The 20583-nt window shown below is 42.6% G+C and overlaps 1 protein-coding gene and 1 pseudogene across 3 annotated transcripts in view; one reads left to right on the top strand and one right to left on the bottom strand.

Moving 5' to 3' along the window:
* KANK1 (KN motif and ankyrin repeat domains 1) overlaps positions 1-20583 on the top strand; it is a 205227-nt gene that overhangs the window by 55440 nt on the left and 129204 nt on the right. The gene's annotated exons all lie outside the window — the stretch shown is intronic.
* Positions 8053-8780, bottom strand: LOC308248729 (microtubule-associated protein 1 light chain 3 beta-like; annotated as a pseudogene). The gene has a single exon. The product of its transcript is annotated as a microtubule-associated protein 1 light chain 3 beta-like (transcript).

The following is a 20583-nucleotide window of genomic DNA, read 5'->3' as shown; positions in this document are numbered from 1 at the left end:
GCGACCAGTTGTTCCGCTGTTTGGTCGACTTGCATATTAGCCTTTTATTATATAGGATTAATTTATTTGTAGACAAACATCACTAACCATATTAAAGTAATCATTAAACCTTTTCAGAGCTCTGCTTACAACTACTTTTTAATCATACTACTTTAAAAGTTTGAGACATATTATTAGTATTTGCTATTGTGTTTATGTTGTTTAATTTTTTCTCATGTTTTCATGAATGAACATGAATTGCTTCTGTAAAAACGTCCCGTGTGTGTGTATGTATGTATGTATGTATGTATCTGCTGTAGAGGGAGCAGTTTAGTGTGCGTTCAGTGATCCCAATGAAGCACTGGGAACCCTGGTTTCTGAATTGTGCTAGCCTCTGAATGAATGTGGGTTGAGTCTTAGGCTCCAGGTTGACTCTTAGCCAGCTTTGGAGTCCCAGTGCTTCCAGTTACTAGATGTGACCCTCACACTATCATTGAACCACGAAGTCTTATCGTTTCCACAACTGTAAAATAGGCATTAAAAATAGGTGTTATCATGTGGTTGTAGAGTGCCTGGCTTAGTAAATAATCTGAATGTTAGCTGTCATCCGGATAAATTGCATGGCCATATTATTATTAGTATTATATTACTGTTTTTTGCAGAAGAAATAAAGTAAGGATTCTGAATACGTTGAGCGATCTGGCAGGTTGCCTCTAAAAAATGAGTTTTAAGCAACTAGGCAAAAATGTAAGTGCAAATGGATGGCCACAGACTCATAAGACTGTTCATGAAAATGACATAATCCTTGGGTGAGGAAGGGCAGGGGAAGGAAGCCCAAGAAGTCACAGAGGCCACCCAGGAACTGCTGAGGAGCTCTGTTTTGTAAAGGAACCTGTGCAAAAGGTAGTGGGAACCAAGGTGCAGAAGAGGAGTTAGGAGCTGTGAAGGAGGTGGAAAAGGCCAAGTCTAGGATGGGCCAACACCTTAGGAAATATTTAAAAGTTTCTTAAGATGGAGAATAGTAAGAAAGGATTGATCCAGGACTAGGAGTTGTTCTGAAATGCAACAGGAGACCCAGAGGTAGCAAAACTGCTCATTGTAAGAAGTTCAGAAAAATTGAGAGGAAACCCCATTTTCCCCCACTGTTAACATAGGGGCTTAATCACAAGGAACAACAACAGCCTGTAATTATTGGAATCGAGAGTCTAGGTCAGTGGTTGGCAAACTTATTAGTCAACAGAGCGGCAAACCGCGGCTCGCAAGCTGCAGTTTGCCGACCACTGACATAGTCCATTCGTATTATTAGCTTAGTTTATGTTCTGTAAAGTGGCATGAGCACTGAATTAGTGAATACTGAACCATAGCTACTAGAGATTTAAAAAAACAACAACAACAAACAAGTTAAGGTTCCTGTGAACTTCTGGTCATAACAGTTCGCCAACTGATCAAATACATAGCCTTGTTTTGTGTGTGCTTCTGTTTAAAGACACCTTATTTAATATGTATTGTTGATTCATTAACACTGAACTCAGGGCCTACAGCACTGTAACTCAACGCCTGAATGAGGCTTACCTAACATAACGTGTTTTCTCTGTAAGGCACATCCTTGCCTTTTTGCACTTAGGAACACGGGACGCATTTCAGCACTACTTTTGGGGGCTATTTTAAGCAACAAAATTACTGGCAAAAAGCACACAAATGCAAACTGTGAAAAGGACACTTGTTTATGGGATGAGAGCTAAAACAAGAAGGCGGAGTGTTGCCTTGTCTGACCTCAGCTGGGAATGTGTGCGTAGAATGACGTGAATCTTTCCCCACTCTGCACATGTCCTCCAACGACCATGAGCATTGATTTTGGAGTTACAAATGAATTTCAGTGAGCAGTCCAATTTGCAAATACAGAATACTTGAATAATAGTGAGGATCTACTGTATTTTTAGCAAGCCTTTTTTGGGTAACTTACCCATCGCTGTTGAATTTCCCCCCCAAAAGATTTGTCAGCTTCTTGTAAATTATCTAGTCTGTTCCTATGGCCTTTCAGATTTATTCTAAACTCTAAAAATCAAAGGTAGTGGCCACTTAGAATTTCTTGCAGATATTTTGCAGTGGTTATCCATTACAATTTTTGTGCACTGCAGTCAACACAGAAAACTCAAGGATGATGATTTTTAATTGGAAAGGGCAAAATAAATGTAGGTGAAAATGGGTGGATGCCTAGGCTGAGGGAGGTGATCAAGTATGTAGTGAATCGAATTTGAGTGTCCAGGCCCAGTTTAATCATATCTTAGGATACTTAAAAGTCTTGTCAGAGGTAAATGCTTTGTAAACTTAAAAATACTGTCACAAGTTTAGGGCATATTATGATTTGTAGGCTTCTGTTGGAGAACAGGAGAAAGGCCCAAAGGACTGAAACTACAAGCAGATATTCTTCAGAAATTGAAAACATTTTAATTTTCTGAAATAGAAAATTATAGATTTTCCAAGTCTGGCCAAGAAAACTCTAAGGTGATTCCCTAGCAAATTTTTTTTAAAATATATTTTTATTGATTTCAGAAAGGAAGGGAAAGGGGGAGAGAGAGAGAAACATCAATGATGAGAAAGATCATTGATTGGCTGCTGGGGATTGAGCCACAACATAGGCATGTGCCCTTGATGGGAATTGAACCCAGGACCTTTCAGTCTGCAGGCCGACACTCTGTCCACTGAGCCAAACCAGCTAGGGCTGGAGTCGTCTTAGGTTAGATGTGTTTGTGACTCTCTGCCCTGTGCCCTATTTTTACCTTTATGACTGCCTTTCACGCATATTGTGGTCCAGCCAGATAGAGCTGTTCCCTCCTGCAGATAAGTGCTTCTCTGTCCCTGGAGCAGTTTCATCTTGTGTTGTACTTATGTGAATGTGTGTCATCTCTCTCCTTCCTGGGAGATAAGGTCTGTCTTATTGTTTTATCTCTCATGGAACTAGTTCAGTGTCTTCTAAATAGTAAGTGTGAAACCATTTTGGATGGAATAAATAGAGGGAAGAAGGGATGGGTTGTAATTACGAAGGAAAGAATCAGTGGTTGTAAAAAGTCAGCAGGAGTTTTCCAAGGATAGTCATGTTTCTTTTTAAATCAGTTATTTATTAGAGAGAGTTTGAGTAATGTCATGTTGGGAGATATCAGAGTAACACAAGGTGTTTAGGATCCTTTTATAGATAAAGTGAAAAGAAAATATGGACGTGATTATAAGATACATAGATGTGTTGCAGGTTAGTAACTATTTGATGTTGTGTAATTTACTACCTTGACAATGCTATTTTCATTTTTCCATTAAAGAAGAGGGAAGGAAGTTTATACTTTTTGGGGGAGAGTGTGGTGCTGTGGAAGGTGCAGGGGTAGATTGTGGACAGGGACTCGGGAAGCATAACCAGGAGCTAAATGTCCTTGAAAGTCTCACGTTTTTGCACAAAGATGAATCCACTTTGTATTTTATTTTCAACATACCCATATTTGTTTTGGTTTAAAAATATTTCAAATTATCATAAAGTAAAATGGTTTCAGTAGCCCTTTCAAAGGGCTGGTTAGAGAAATTGGTCTTTGATAAAAAAGAATGATGGATCAGCCGGGACGGCGAGGCTCAGTGGTTGAGCATCGACCTATGAACCAAGAGGTCGCGGTTCATTTCCTGGCCAGTGCACATGCCTGGGTTGCGGGCTAGATCTTCAGTAGGGGGCGTGCAGGAGGCAGCTGATCGATGATTCTCTCATCATCTATGTGTCTCTCTCTCTCTCCCTCTCCCTTCCTCTCTGAAATCATGAATGGTGGATCAAATTTGTGTCTGTCCCAGTGATGGGAGGGAAGTGAACCAAATGGATACTAGAAATCAGGATAGAAAAAGGCTTCAGAACTTGAAGAGGATCAAGGTGAGCAAATATACAGTTAAGCTCCACTGAATACCACTTCCTTATTTATAGGAGAGGAAAAAAAAGTTGTGTATTGTGGAATAGGGAGACCTGGATCTAGAGAAGCTCATGCTAAAAAAGAGAAGGTTTTAGCCAATCGTGTGACGTGGTTGGCACCTCTGGCAGCGTTAATGCCGCAGTGTTAATGCCGCAGTGTTAATGCCGCAGTGTTAATGCCGCAGTGTTAATGCCGCAGTGTTAATGCCGCAATGTTCAGAACAAGGAGAGAATCGTCCCCTTGTTTCTTCCTTGGCCAGGCTGCCTCTGAGGGCTTGCTTTCAGCTGAGCTCTGCATTTTTAGAGGCAAGCCAGGGAGGTAACTGGACTAGAAATTTTCCCCTATAGGAATAGTTGAAAGGCCTTTGGGTGGATAGGAGAGCAAACATTCCTCAGCCTCAGGGGCAGAATTAGAACTTTCAGATAGAAGAACATTCTTTTCTATGTCAATTAATTCAAGATTGTTTTCTGTGTTAGAAAACAGAAAATGGGGAGCATATACTAGTGCGCTATTTAGTAATTGCTTTTTTTTAAACCAAAAGTAATGTGTATCATTTCATGTTAATACTTACGAATTTATATTAGTAATTTCTATTGGCTGCATAGCCTTTCATTTTATGAATGCACACACTTGTTTTCTTAAAACCATCTCTTACTGGTAGTCATTTTGGTTGTTTCCAGTTTCTTAATACCATCAACAACACTACAATGAACATTTTTGAAATATCTTCATCACTGTTGTACTTGTCAAGATATGTCTTTAGGACAAATTCTCAGAAATGTAATGGCTAGGTCAAAGTCAGTCCCTGAAAACATTTTTTAAGGCTTTGGGTTGCCTTACCAAACTGCCTTGCCAATAGAGCTGGATGTGTTGAAGAAGTTGCATTACCCCAAGGCAGACGTGCAGTAGAAGGGATTTGGGCAGTGGGCTGTATGCTGGACAGTGATCTAAGACCTTCAAGGATGTCACAGACATTTTACATAGGAACAGGTGATTATTTTACCCAGGGATGTCATGTTTCAGTCTTAACATGTCAATCCTACTGTTGTAGCAAACTAGTTGTTAAGAGTCTGTAAGGAAAATAATGCAGAAGATTTCTGCAATCAAAACACACTGTAGAGAGATGAGAGACTAATGGTTGCCAGAGGAGAAGGGAAGGGAGGTGGGGTGAAAAAGATGAAGGTATTAAGAAGTACAAATTGGTAGTTGCAAAATAGTCCCGGGGATGTAAAGTACAGCATAGGGAATATAGTCAATAATATTCTAATAACTATGTATGATGCCAGGTGGGTACTAGACTTATCATGGGGAGCACTTTGTTTTTTGTCATAGTCAGGTCCTCCCCCCACCCCATTAACCTCTTCCTGCTGCTCCCGTCCTCCCCCAGGATCACTTTGCAATGTATACAGATGTCTAACCACTATGCTGTACACCTGAAACTAATACAAAATAATACTGACTATCAACGGTAATTGAAAAATAAAATTTAAAAGTAGTTTTAAAATTGTTTTTTTTAAAGCACTATAGAAATCAACCAGTGAAGGAAGGCATATCTCAGGCTGAAACTCAATGCTGTTAGGTTGTATGTATGATAGGCATAGCAAAGGGTCATTCAGCCCTGAGATCCCATGGCAGGTAACAATTGGGAAATTACCCATTTTATAACTTATATAGATTGAGCTTTTCTAATCTAAGTAAATTGCATTTTCCCCACATTACCTTTGCTTCTGGGAAGGATAGAAACAGGCGGAAGGCTTCTGTAGGTCATGTTCCTAATAGAAAGCTCAAAATGAATTAGCACGTTTTTTTTTTTTTTTTTTATATTGATTTTTTACAGAGAGGAAGGGAGAGGGACAGAGAGCTAGAAACATTGATGAGAGAGAAACATCGATCATCTGCCTCCTGCACACCTCCTACTGGGGATGTGCCTGCAACCAAGGTACATGCCCTTGACCGGAATCGAACCCGGGACCCTTGAGTCTGCAGGCCGACGCTCTATCCACTGAGCCAAACCGGTTTCGGCTGAATTAGCACGTGTTTTATTCTTGTAACCCAAAGCCCAGCTCCTGTGAGATGAATGGTGTACTGATGCCATCCGGGCAGTGGGTTCCAGAGCTGGGTTAAGCCACATGATCTCTCAAGCCTTAGTTTCTTAACCTGTAAAATGAGATGGATCATTATCGATGATCAGTACTTCTCAAGCAGTTATTGTGAGGATTACATGACATGATATATAGGACAGTACTTTATAATCTGTAGAACGCTACACAAATGTTAACTGTCACTATCAGCTAATGGAACATTCAGCCTTAAATCTTTCTAATGGATGAAGGCAATAGTAAGCTTTATCAAGGAAGAAATTGGGCCTGATTTCTCTTGATTTTTGTGTTCTTTTTTTTAGGAATATATTTTTATTGATTTCAGAGAGGAAGGGATAGGCAGAGAGAGATAGAAACTTCAGTGATGAGAGAGAATCATTCATTGGCTGCCTCCTGCACTGGGGATCAAGCCCACAACCTGGGCATGTTCCCTGACCAAGAATCGAACCATAACCTGGTTTATAGGTCAATGTTCAACCACTGAGCCACACTAGCTGGGCAGTTTTTGTGTTCTTAATGTTTGGTGCATAGTTGCAATTCACTAAATATTTGTTGAACGAATTAAGGAAATATTTGTGTAATGTAGGCTGAGCTGGTATAGAACAGCATTTTTCCCCTTGAAATAACAGTACGTATTCCACACAGTTGAGAACTTTGTGGAATAAGTACTATTATTTCTATCTTACAAATGGGGAAACAGATCCATTGATCCTCAAATCACTCTGATAGCCAGATCCTGCATTTTCAGGTCATTTCTAATCAAGTACTTTCTTTGATTGTTTGCGAAAAGGTGAAACAAGCCTGTGGTACCATAGCTCTGCTGGGTAAAACCATTTAAAGCAAACTGATGAAATATATGTCAGACTTTATTATTTACTGACCATTAATAGAAAATAATTTTGTTTGTTTTATTTCTGCCCTCACCAACGTCTCTGTTACCAGAAAGCTAATTCTGTTATCCACGTCCCTAATATAGCAACTTTGTCTGTATTTCTGTTCTTTGTGCATTGTGTTTGGTCTTGAACTGTGAATATTCTATTAACTGAGAGCTCTGAATAGCCTTTGTGTCACTGGAGTGATACTCCGTCTGTCAGTTCCATGCATTGTGTTTGAGAATAAACGTGCTGTTTTATTTCTGATGGGATTTCTCTCAGTGCCACTAATAATATGACATTGAAAAGATAAGCCTATGAATAAACCTCATAAGTGCTTTCATTGCTGAAACAACAGTCTTTCATTTTAGGATTACACGATTATATATATGTGTCTATTTCAGATAGGTAGAACCATCAGTGTCTTATCTTTAGAGTTTTAGGTAAGAAGTATCAGTGAAATTAAATCTAGAATTATGTGTATACTAGAGGTCTGGTGCACGAAATTCATGTATGGGTGTGGCGGGAAGGTCCCTCAGCCTGGCCTGCACTCTCTCCAATCTGGGACCCCTCGGGGGATGTCTGACTGCCGGTATCCCTCTCGCAATCTGGGACCGCTGGCTCCTAACCACTCACCTGGCTGCCTGCCTGATCGCCCCTAACCCCTCTTGCCTGCCTGCCTAATCGCCACTAACCCCTCTGCCTGCCAGCCTGATTGCCCCTAACTGCCTCTGCCTGCCGGCCTGTTTGCCCCTAACTGCCTCGGCCTCGGCCTCAGTCTCGGCCTCGGCTTCCTCTCCTGTGGCTTTGTCCGGAAGGAGGACCAGATGACTGGAAGATGTCCAGTCTACCTGGTCTAATTAGCATATTACCCTTTTAGTAGTATAAATATGTGTGCTTTGCTAGAGAGAGGTTCCATTTTTTTTATTTTTTTTTAAATCAGAATCTCAAACTATTCTATGGTCCAAAAATGTTTAGGGATCACTGACCCAGCAAATTCAATTCAGCCTGGTAGCATGTTTTGATGTATAGTGGCCATGTCACTAAAAAGTGATGGGAAGTACCTAGACTGGTACCATGTACTTGTAGGTACTAAATAAATATTTGTTGGAGACCTGATAGAAATCACATGTTCTCTTCTTCTTCTTTTTTTTTTTTTAACTTAGAATGCAAAGTATTTTATTTTTAAACTTTAAAACAAGACAGCCTAGGTTAAATAATATAGTTTTCCAAAGCTGAATGTGCTCGCTTGGAGCTCAGTTTTTCTGCTTAAAGTACAAAAACAACTTTCTAAAACTCCTAGGCAAGACACTACTGTTTTGATGATCTGTGATTTAGATGAACTGATCCAATCTCAGTTGGTAACATCCCTTTTTCCCCCCGATGGTAAGGGTTTAAAAAATTCTAGAACAGATGCATTTTTCTAGTCTTACACTGACAATTTCATTCCAAATGTCTCCTGAGAGGCGTATACCATATACAGGAATCCATCTTCATCCTTCTCACTTTCATACACTTCCGATATCGGTGTGGACACACTCACCATGCTGTGCCCATTCACTAACAGGAAGAAGGCTTGATTAGCGTTGAGCTGTAAGCGCCTTCTAATTATCCTGATGAGTTCACGCATGTTGACATGATCAGGTACAAGAAACTTGGTTTTATCCAGGACAGGAAGCTGCTTCTCCCCCTTGTATCGTTCTCTTATCACCGGGATTTTGGTCGGATGCTGCTCTCAGATAAGCCGGACATCTTCTACTCTTTGTTCGAAGGTGCGGCGCTGCTTGAAGGTCTTCTCCGATGGCATGGCGCGCGAGGCTGGAGCAGGCGGCGAGGCAGAGGGTCCCGCAGCTTTAGGTGGCGGAGGTCCCAACAACGTCGACCGCAACTTCCCTTGTCACACATGTTCTCTTCTTATCTATAATACCTTATGGTCCCTGAGCTTCTAGAAGGAAGACCAGGACTATGTTTTACTCATTCCTTGGCATCCTGACTTCTCTCACCTCTGTCTCCCATGGTAATGCAACATGTACTGTCTAGGTCAAAGTAGAAATCTTTAAACTCTTGATTAGACATCCAAATTCATACAAAACAGTTTGAGCACGCATCTTCAAGATAGACACGTTTATAAATTTATATACATGTATATTATCTATGTTGAAGATACATGCTCAGATTACTTTATAATGATAATAGAAAGTACACATAATGGCAATCCTATATACTAAAAGGCTAATATGCAAATCGACCAAACACTGGAACGACCAGTCGCTATAACATGCACTGACCAGCAGGGGGCAGACACTCAATGCAGGAGCTGCCCCCTGGTGGTCAGTGCACTCCCACAGTGGGGGTGCTGCTCAGCCAGAAGCCAGGCTCAAGGCTGGCGAGTGCAGCAGTGGTGGCGGGAGCCTCTCCCACCTCTGTACCAGCTCTAAGGATGAGCGGAGAGTGGGCCTAAGCTGTCAGTCGGACATCCCCCAAGGGCTGGGCTCCCGGACTGCGAGAGGGCTCAGGTTGGACTGTGGGACCCCCACCCCCCACCCCTGGGTGCACAAATTTCGTGTACCGGGCCTCTAGTGCTAAAATAAGGAAGATGAAAAGCCACGTTTTAAAATGCATTGACAACCATGATGGCTTCATATTCACATTAGCTAATGTTTAAAAAGGCACAATCTAGACTTATTTCTGCTCATCCCTACCTTTGTCCTCCTCATTCCTGGGCTTGCACCAGTTCTGGTTTTCTGTGGCTCCCCTCCTGCCTACTAACACCCTTTTTGCAGATGCCCTCACTGTTAAACATCCCCTATACTTAATTCAAATTCTGGAGACTCAGGATCTCATTGGTCTGGTTCACCTTATGCCAGGTCAACTCATGTAAGTCTCCTTGATAAACAGTGTTGGTTTTGATTTCATCACTTGGCATAAACATAGCTGTTCAGGTAGCAAGGAGTGTGGGTGGGACAGCTTTATGGAGAAGAGGCTTGGTGTGGCTAGAATGGTGACTGGCCTCACCTTGCACTAATATGTCTGTGGCCTCACCTTACACTAATATGTCTGTAAGAGACACCACAGTCTGACTCCCTCTGTTTTTCCTTTGCAAATTCGTGCCGATATCCTCTTAAAGACCACTAGGCATATTAAGCAAAGTTTTTGTAATTTAAATAAACCAGAGACCATTTATGCCTCTGAAGATCTTCCCCACCCACACATCCACCTTTCCTATCTCATTACTACTGGGGAGGAAATGGTAGCAGCACCATCTTTGAGGCTTAACCCATAGTTCTTGCTGTAGGAAAGACTGGTTTCATGTTTGCTTTCATTCAGCTTTTAAAGATTTCTTGTGCAGAACACCACTCGCCTAAGTCCCTTCTGCATAGAGAGGAGCCAGTAAAGAAAGCGTCCGCAGTATTTTCCAGTTGGAACGGCCATATAAATGAAGCGCGTGTTTGAGAATGCGAAACCCATTTATGCGTCCATGGGAATGTTTTCTTTTGAAAGGCACACTCTTCAGTTCTTTTCTCATAGAACTTCAGTGCAGTGTTGGCCCATTTTAAAGGCTGTTGGGCCCCTGGAGCAGTGCATGAGCTTGTCAGAGCCAGACCTTCTCATTTGAGTATGTTCTTGTTGTTCTGTGACTTTCAGTGCCCGTGTGTATCGAATTTAGAGTTAATTTTTAAAATTGGCACAAGACTATCCAGCATGAACAAAAATGTATATCTTCTAAAAGAGAGAAAGAAAGAGAACTGTCATTTCATTGAGTGCCTAAGCTCAGCACTTGGCATTTTTTGTTTTATTTAATCTTTGCCCCTAAGAGGTAACTATGATCATTCCCACTTTACAGGAGGGCAGACAAAGCTCAGAAGTTGTGATTTGGCTAAAGTCCTAGACTAGTAGGTCAGGTGTGAGGTAGAAGGTGATCCTGTGTGATGACAGCTTACATTTTTCTTAGGGAACTATATGCCAGTGGTGGTAAGCTTTTTAACACACATTACTTTATTCATTCTCACCACATTTAAGTTTCGGAAGTTTTAAAATTCAGTTTCATAAGATTGTTTTTAGACCAAGAACAAACTATTAAGAAATTGATGCAGTTCTTTTCAATCATTTACATATTTTTATGTCAACTCTTCAAACTGCATACCCAGTTTTCACTTAACTTTACAAACTAAGTATTTCATTATCTTAATAAACTCTTCATAAATGTTTAATGTCTGCATATAATTTAATTACAATTTTTAAGTTTCTGACTTTTGGTTCTGTAATAGGCAGTGAATATGTTTATGTCTAAGTCTGTGGGTTTTATTTTTAAACATTTTCTTAGTGTGTATTATTAGAAGTAAAATTATAGGGTCAGAAGTTATATTTATTTTTAAAACTGTAACCACTCTAAAGGCTCTTGATGCATTTTACTGGTTTGATATCTTTTAAAAATGGGAGGGACCCGTGTCCAACCCCATGGTGGTCTGTGAGTGTCCGACTCCCTGTAGACCAGCCCATTGCGGGGGAGGGGAGGGACAGGGAATTGATGGTTCTGGTGCTCCTACACCCAGCTGCAGGCTCTATCCTGGACCCGCTCCTCTGTGGGGTGTTTGTGTGACAAGGTGGTGTCATGTGTCTCCTCCACAAGAAAAGGCATTGTTACCAAGGCAAACAGTGATACTTGATACCGCTATGTACACGCCAGAGCCAGAGAAAACCTTCACCAGGGGGATTGTTGACAATTGCTAGAGGTTGTGGCGGTGCAGAAGTTACCTAGTGTTCCTTTGGCAACACATGTCCATGGATTTGTTCTAATGTTGGAGCCCTTCTTTAATGAAAATTCTGAACACCCACACTGGGGAAATACGTATAATGCTATATAATAAAACGCTAATATGCAAATCAACCAAATGACAGAACGACTGGTTGCTATGACGCACACTGACCACCATCAGGGGGCAGATGTTCAATGCAGGAGCTACCCTCTGGTGGTCAGTGTGCTCCGCTCAGCCAGAAGCGGCCGTGACGGGAGACTCTCCTGCCTCCACTGCAGGCGGGCGATAAGGAGTGAGGGGTCCCAGAGTGCAAGAGCCCCCAGCTGTGAGAGGGATGTCTGACTGCTGGCTTAGGCCCGATCCCCCAAGGGATCGGGCCTAAGCCAGCAGTCAGACATCCCCCAAGGGGTTCTCCACCTCCTTTCCCCCCCCAGTACACGAATCCATGCACCAGGCCTCTAGTAATAACATAAAAAGCCTTAGGAATGCATTGATTGTTAAGATTTAAATAAAGGAGATCCCATGTTGTTGAACAAGGCAGGTTGCTTTTTTCTTTTTTTTTTAATATGTAAGGAAATAGCCATGTTTCGCTTTAAAATAAAATAAAAATTAAAGAGAGAACACATTTCTAGTAAGGAAACAGCAAGATGTGCATTAAAATTAAGTGAAAACCAGGCACTTGTAATCCCATGTAAATTTACAGTAAGAAACCACATAGTTCTGCTTTTTTTAATGAATGCTGAAATGTAATTGGAGCACAGAGCCTCAGCTGAGAAATTTAGACACCTAAAGTGAGATGTTTCTTAATTTATCAGAACAATTAAAGGCAGTTGATTTTGTTTAAAGGCAGTACACAGATTATTCAGAGAATAAAGATGGGTTTTTAGGAAAGTGCTCAATGAGTATTTGGTGAGGACGCAGATATTGGTCTTCATCGTTTTGGCTCATAAAATCAAGTCCTAAACGCACCGAGACATTCTTCCAGTTAACTCGTGGGTGTGGGTGCAGCACAACCTGGGAGCGCATGTGTTTGCCGCTCCACCCGGAGGTCGCTGGGAGGACGTGTCCGTTTTTCTTTTGTCAGGTATTTTGGTTTAAAACAAGTTGGAACTGGAAAGTCAGTGTTTTTCCTCCACTTATATATCTCTACCTTGTGTTTGCAATAAATAGCGATTACAAATACATATGTAATTTTTAAAGGACATATAGGGTGTCCCAAAAAATGTATACACACACTTTGAATAATTAGAAAGGCAGTGTTTATTTAAAAACATTTCATTTTCAGAATTGAGCTATCAGCTGTTAAAGTGTGTATCCATTTTTTTGGGACACCTATACATGTCAAGCAGGAATTTTTAGTATGCCAGTGCATTCTTTGCATCAGTATGTTTTAACTGATGAGGTAACAATGGCTGTTTCTAGCAGAAAGATCTTCCATTCTTTCTTTTAGAAAATTTCTGAAATATGATTTATTTTATTTTATTTTTTAATTGATTTTTTTTGAGAGAGAGAGAGAGAGAGAAACATTGACACGAGAGCGAAACATCGATCGGCTGCCTTCTGCTCACACCCAACCAGGGATCAAACCCACAACCACAACATGTGCCCTGACTGGGAATCGAATCAGCGACCTTTTGGTGCACAGAACAGCGCCCAACTAACTGAGCTGTGCAGGCCAGGACTGAAATATGATTTCTTGTTGGTCTAGGACAGTGGTCGGCAAACTCATTAGTCAACAGAGCGGCAAACCGCGGCTCGCGAGGACATGGTGAGGTTGTATCAAGTGGCAGATCTCTTTAGGACTTGCTTTTTCATTCTTTGACATCTTGTCTGACTACAATCTGTATCCTAGTACAGTGAAGGTTAGGTTTAACAGGGGCTCGTCATTTGTTTCCAGCATGTTTTGAGAAAAAATACTTGAGCTGGTACAGGTTTTAATTACTGGCAGGTGGAAGAGTCTGACTCACAGAAACTTTGATGCTGTCATATCCGGATAGGTGCTTCCTTTCCCTCCTAAGGAGTTAACGCCATCACCAAAGGCCATCTTCACATCAAAGAACAGGAGAGAACTTGTGAATGTGGAGGGCCTTGATCAAGAAATTAAATTTGCTGCTTTACCAGTCTCTAAATGTATCCAATAAATAAGCCAAATTTTTTAGGCCAGAAGTAATGTAAGTCACTGTCAGTGAGAAAAGGAAGGTGGTGAGGGTAGCAGGGATTATGACGTCAAAGGCATTTTCTTCTTATTTTAAAGACGATAGGAAAATTGTCGACAGTGTTTTCTAACTCACCCCTCTCCCCTGAGATTGATTGATGTTCACTTTAAAAATCCTGCATGCAAGGACAGGAATTACTTCCTTGTAAGAGTGATTGATGGAGAAGGGTCAGGCTTCCTCCGTTACACGGTAATGGAGATGCCTACACACTCTGAGACTTTAATATCAGCCTGGGGTAACAATAGATGGACACTTGTTTTTGTCATTGAACCGAGCTTCAATTAGAGGCTCAGAGGAGAACGCTGGGAGGTGCTTGGAGGGGTCAGGCCGGAGGATCAGTGGGGCTGTGCCCACCCACCTCTGCTCTGTGCTTCCAGGGTGTTGGCCATGGGAACCCTGGTTGTCTTGCTAGTGGAAGGAGTCATCTTGTCCGACAGAAGTAGGACTCATCGAGGCATAACTAGCATCATCTTACCTTGGCCCTTGGGCTGCACTTATTTGCATGGCTCACCTCAGACTCACTCCTCTCTTGGAAAGGTGACAGGAGTTCTGGGCCTAACATTCCAGAAAGGCTAAGGAGCAGTGGGATGGTGACTGGGCAGGGCGCCAGCTGTCTGTGCTGAAATACCAGAGCCCGGGCTCTGATAACCAATGAGGCTTGGGAGTACATTCCCTTGGCACACTTTACAGCTTGACCCAGTTGACGGGGGCGCTCTGGGGAACCGGCCTCCGTTTCCTCTCTTTCTTCCCTAGCGTGAAATGTGGCATTTATATGATGGTTAACATTGAAACGAGCACCTGCACCGCCCCGTTCTCAACAGGGAAGAAGCCTTTGTTTTATAGTTCTTTATTGAAAATACTACTACTCTCTTTTTTACGTGTCTATATATTTTAAATGGAAGTCTGTATGTGTTGCATTCTGTCTTTATACACACGGCAGAACTTGAAGTCATTTGTTTTCACGAGGAAGAAGTAAAAGCATCTTTTCAGATTATTCATAATTTTGAGATAGATAACATTTGCTAGGTTTTATCTAGTTTGTTCGTTTATTTATTTATTTTTAAATCTCACTGGAGGACATGCTTAAAGGAGAGGGAGAGGGGGAGAAGGAGGGAGGAAGGGGAAGAGAGAGAGAGAGAGAGAGAGAGAGAGAGAGAGGGAGAGAGAGATGTGAGAGAGAAACATCCATTGGTTGCCTTCTGTTCACGCCCCAATTGGGGACCGAACCCTCTACCCAGGCGTGTGCCCTACCCGGGAATCAAACCACAACCTTTTAGTGCAAGGGAAACGCTCGGCCAACTGAGCCACTCCGACCAGGCTCTTTTTTTTTTTTTTAAAAAAAAAAATAAGGTTTTCTCCCATCTTGCCTGGTAAATGAGAGATCTCTGGTACTTACCTTAAATGTTACAAAGTGTTTCGATTAAAGCAGTCAACAATATTCTAAAAGACAAGGCCATAGCTGATCATTTGGTGACATCCTTAAAGTTACATAGTGATAACCCTCCAATCAGATTTACCGTGTTATGGAGGGAGGTATTTTCACTGCACATAGGGAACGTTAAAGCACAGAGAAAGCTAGTACAATACTTGCTTGAGGTAAGTCAGATGCTTGATAACAAAAGCCACATTCTTAGTCCTTTAGTAAGAGACTTCTGTTTTATGTAGTAAATTAATCAGAGAAGATAATATTCTAGATCAGTGGTTCTCAACCTTTCTAATGCCGCGACCCTTTAATACAGTTCCTCATGTTGTGGTGACCCCCAACCATAAAATTATTTTCGCGACCCACAGGTTGAGAACCGCTAGCAGGGTCGCCTAAGACCATCGGAAAACACAGATATTTACATTACGATTCATAACAGTAGCAAAATTACAGTTATGAAGTAGCAACGAAAATAATTTTATGGTTGTGGGTCACCACAACATGAGGAACTGTATTAAAGGGTCACGGCATTAGAAAGGTTGAGAACCACTGTTCAGGATAATAGCAAAGGATAAGCTTAATGAATGGTTCTCAAACTATGGTGCCCAGGCCAGCATCATTCATCCTCTGAAAGCTTGTTAAAAATTTAAATTTTTAAAAATATGTGTGTTTCTATTGGTTTTTAAAGGGAGAGGGAGAGATAGAAAGAAACATCCATGAGAGAGAATCATTGATTAGCTGCCTCCTGCACGCCCCATACTGGGGATCAAGCCTGAAACTGGGGCATGTGCCTTGATGGGTAATCAAACCGAGACCTCTTGATTCATAGGTCGATGCTCTACCACTGAGCCACAGCAGCCAGGCTAACAGTGCCTTTATAAATAATTCTCTGGGAAGGTTAAGAGATTTCTCATTTAAACTTTGGGGATAAGAACACACTGAAGCTCCTTATGGTATCTTCCAAACCACCTGACAGCGCCACCTGCTGGTCATTACCTGCTAGAACGTCATTCCCTCACTCAGAGTATAGCAAGGGGCCTCCTGCCACTTCATCCCCGGCCACCCCCAGATGTGGTCACTTCTTCTACAGAGAACGGAAGGAGGAGAAACACTGGAGAATCCGGAGCTTTCTGTCCTGGGGCTTAAGGGTAGATCTGAGCCAAATGGTAACCCCATCATTGGTTGCCTTCTGTTCATGCCCCAACTGGGGACCAAACCCTCTATCCAGTTTCCGATCTGAACAGTAAAAAAAATAATAATAATAAAAAATAAAAATGGCCTTTGTTTCCTTTGCTTCAAGTGGAAATATTCTCCCTACTTTATATATCTAGATATTAGGAAAGGAAGTTGCTTTGGATGCCTGAGTGCCCTTTATTCCCTCTATAATCTCTCTCAAGTGTGACTTTTTTTGGCCTTTGCCAAGCAGTCGAGGTTAAAAAAAAAAGGTATTAGCAGTATCGTTTGCATGGATAGCAGTTAGTCAGACATTTCGTTTCTGATTTATTAATCCTAAGGGAGAAAAGCTATTTTCTTGAGTCCTCTGTACAAAATTTAAAAAATTGAGTATATTTATTTTATTTTTTTCTCCTGGAACCATATAACAGTTTGAGAGTGTATCTCATAGTTGATTTTTAAAAAACATATACATAGATGTATAAATCTAGCTGTTTCTATATTGTTAACAACATTAGTGTAAGATTTTAAAGGAAAAATTAATTATGAAATTTGAAAATACCCATTACCATGTTGAGTATTACCACATTCTTTTCCATTTGAAGAAATTGTGCTTGGATGTTCATGGGAGAAATTATCCTTACCCTACCATTATCTGTCAGAAAACAGAGCTCTCTAGCCAACTGTTTTCTCTCCCCTCTGTATAATTAACTTTTATTTGTGATGTAGGTCTAAGCTATGCTAAGGTGACAAGCCTGTCCAAGGGGAAGGAGCGATAGCAGAGCACTCTGACTCCTGGAGTTTTACTGTTACAGCTTGATTTAATAAAATGCCTGTAGCTGAAAACAGGTAAAGATGGTAAAGCTTGCACACGGCATTAATCCTAAAAAATGCTATCAGGGCCCAGCTGGTGTGGCTCAGTGGTTGAGGGTTGACATATGAACCTGGTCCGGGCTTAATCCTCAATGTGGGGCATGCAGGAGGCTGCTGATCAATGATTCTCTCTCATCATTGATGTTTCTATCTCTCTCCTTCTCCCTTGCTCTCTGAAATCAACAACAACAACAAAAAAATACTTTAAAATGCTATCAGAGCAACCAGCATGTTGCAGAGGATCTGTGAATGCTTCTTCATCTAGAATTTCAAGCAGTACATAAAAAATTTATATAGCACAGTGCTGCTTCACCCCTGACAAGAGCACAGGTTCAGGTGTGTACTGTTACTGCAGGCATCACTAACGGATGAGCTGCCGAAGAACCTTGAATGGTATTTGGAATGATAGAAAGTCAGGTACCTGTCACGGGGATAGGTTTGTAGTGACTGATAAAGTGGCCCTGGTCCCTAAACATAAATATTTATCTTGTTACCAAAATGGCACTTAAGCGTAAAGACACATCACAGAGGAGGGAGAAGAAGAGAGTTTTCACATGGAACTTAAAAAGAATGGATGGCATTCAATTGGTGTGGCTCAGTGGTTGAGCATCGACCTATGAACCAGAAAGTCATGGTTCGTTGCCCGGCCAGGGCACATACCTGGGTTGCAGGCTTGATCCCCTGTAGGAGGCGTGCAGAAGGCAGCTGATCGAGATCAACAATTCTCTCTCATCATTGATGTTTCTGTCTCTCTCTCCCTCTCCCTTCCTCTCTGAAATCAATAAAAATGTACTTTAAAAAAGATCAATAAGTACAAAGCTTATTTGTAAAATAAAAATCGAATTATAAATTTACTAACTGTGGATGCCTATTACATTTTACCTGGAAAAGAGGAATGATAGCACCTGCCCAAGGGGCTCTTTGTGAGGATTGTAAGAATAAGGCACCTCAGGGATGTGCCCTGACAGGGAATCAAACCCACAGCCTTTTGGTGCAGGGGACGATGCTCCCGTCAACTGGGCCACTTGGCAGGTTTGATCCCAGGTCAGACACATGTGGGAGGCAATCATTGTTTCTCTCTCACATCAGTGTTTCTCTCTCTTCCACTCTCTACCTTTCTCTCTCTTAAAAAAAAAAAAAACACATCAATTTAAAAAAGCATTCTTCAGGTGAGATTTTTTTTTAAAAGGCACCTTAGTAACAACAATTTCTGGTTTGTTTTAACAGTGATTACTTCTAGTCATGACTTTACCTGCATGTTCTTTAAATCCTCGGAATAGACCAGTGAAGTAGTGGTGTTTCCATTTTAGAGATAAAATTTAAAAAACGAGGAAGCTATTTGCAACACATAAGGCAAAGTTTGTATATAGTATCCTGATACAAGGCTTCCCCGTGTCCTTATGGTAAGGATGCTTTCTGACTCTGATAGGCTTGGATGGGCTTTGCTCCTGTAGCCAAAGGTTCCCAATGAATATACCATTGTCTCTCCATTATTAGGGTACTAAGTTAGTAATATCTCTGATAGACAAAATGGTACAACAAATGAGTAGGACGAGCATTCTAACAGAAAAGTAAAGGACATACACAAGAAGCGCAAAAAAAGTAAAAAATGTTCAACCTCAGATATGCTAATGAAAATGAACTTTTAAAATCTATAAAATAGGGTAGTTAAAAAAATAATGCTACACCATTTTAGAGGGAGTGCGGATAAGTGTACTACTCGTGTACCGCTAGAACATAGAGTGGCTGAAACATTGTATGGAGTGAGTTATCGACAATATCAAATCCATTTACTTTCCATACCTCTGACCCACGTCCTTATCTCTAACAAATACTTACTAGTAATGGTGTGTTCGAGGATATCCATCTCACTATCCTATCTAATAAAGAGGGAATATGCTAATTGACCATCACTCCATTACAAAGATGGCTGCACCCACAGCTGAGGCCAAGTTCCCATAAGGAGCCTTAACGAGCAATCAGCAGGGACCTGAGGCTATGCCCTGCCCCCGCCCCTGTGGGGCTTGACAGGGGACCTCAGGCCATGTCCCCCACCCGGCAGGGCTTGACAGAGGACCTCAGGTGGCGCCCCCCCTACCCGGCAGGGCTTGACAGGGGACCTCAAGGTGCACTTCCCATTCTGGTGCTGGGCTAGGGGACCTCAGGCTGCTCCCCCTGCGCCAGCACCAGGCCGGGGGATCTCAGGCCACGCCCCCCACCCGGCGGGGCTTGATGGGGACCTCAGGCCTCGCCCCCTGCCCCGGCGCCAGGCCGGGGGACCTCAGGCTGAGACCCTGCAATGGCGCTAGGCCAAGGGACCTGAGGCCACACCCCCTGCCTGGCAGGGCTGATGGGGGACGTTAAGGTGTGCTTCCTATCCTGGTGCTGGGCTAGGGGACCTCAGGCTGCTCCCTCCACCCCGGCACCAGGCCAGGGGACCTGAGGCTGCGCCCCCCTGCCTGGCAGGGTTTGACAGGGGACCTCAGGCTATGCTCCCCACCCAGCGGGGCTTGACGGGGGACCTCAAGGTGCACCCCCAGTGCTGGGTCGGGGGAACTCAGGCTGCGCTTGATGGGGGACCTGAGGCTGCGCCCCCCTGCCGGTGGGGCTTGACGGGGGACCTCAGGCCATGCCCCCCCACTCAGTGGGGCTTGACAGGGGATCTCAGGCCATGTCCCCCACCTGGCAGGGCTTGATGGGGGACCTCAAGGCACGCCCCCCGCCCCGGTCTGGGCTGGGGGGCCTCAGGCCACACCCCCTGCCTGGTGCCGAGCCAGAGGACCTGAGGCTACGTCCCCTGCCCAGCGGGGCTTGACAAGGGTGGCACTGGCCGGGTCTGGATCTAGCCCAATGGGGGGGGGGGGGGTGCGGCCGGGTCTGGGTCTCACGTGATTTTGAGGTACATGTGGGTGGGCGGGGACTTGACTCTGGGTCCCATGGTGAACCCCAGACTCTGACAGGAGGAAGGTTTTCATATACATTTTACTAATTTTCTTTCATCTCTGACACTTCTATTATAGAGAAAGGGCAAATAGCAATATTAAATTATTTCCTCTAATTAATCCCCTTTAATGTGCACGAATTTCGTGCACCAGGCCACTAGTTACCTATATAATAAAAAATTGCAGCATTTGACGTCACTAATCTATCTTTGGGCTAATGTGCCTCTCCACTCTCTTGGTCTTTCTCCTACCTCTGTAACCACCCCTCTGTGCCTCCTTTATTCGTTCTTCCTCTGCCTCCCTTCATCCTT

This window comes from Plecotus auritus (assembly GCF_963455305.1).
Source record: "Plecotus auritus genome assembly, chromosome: 5".
In the NCBI taxonomy this organism is placed as follows: domain Eukaryota; kingdom Metazoa; phylum Chordata; class Mammalia; order Chiroptera; family Vespertilionidae; genus Plecotus; species Plecotus auritus.
The sequence above is the reverse complement of the archived record's forward strand: the minus strand, read 5'-3'. Positions and strand labels throughout refer to the sequence as shown.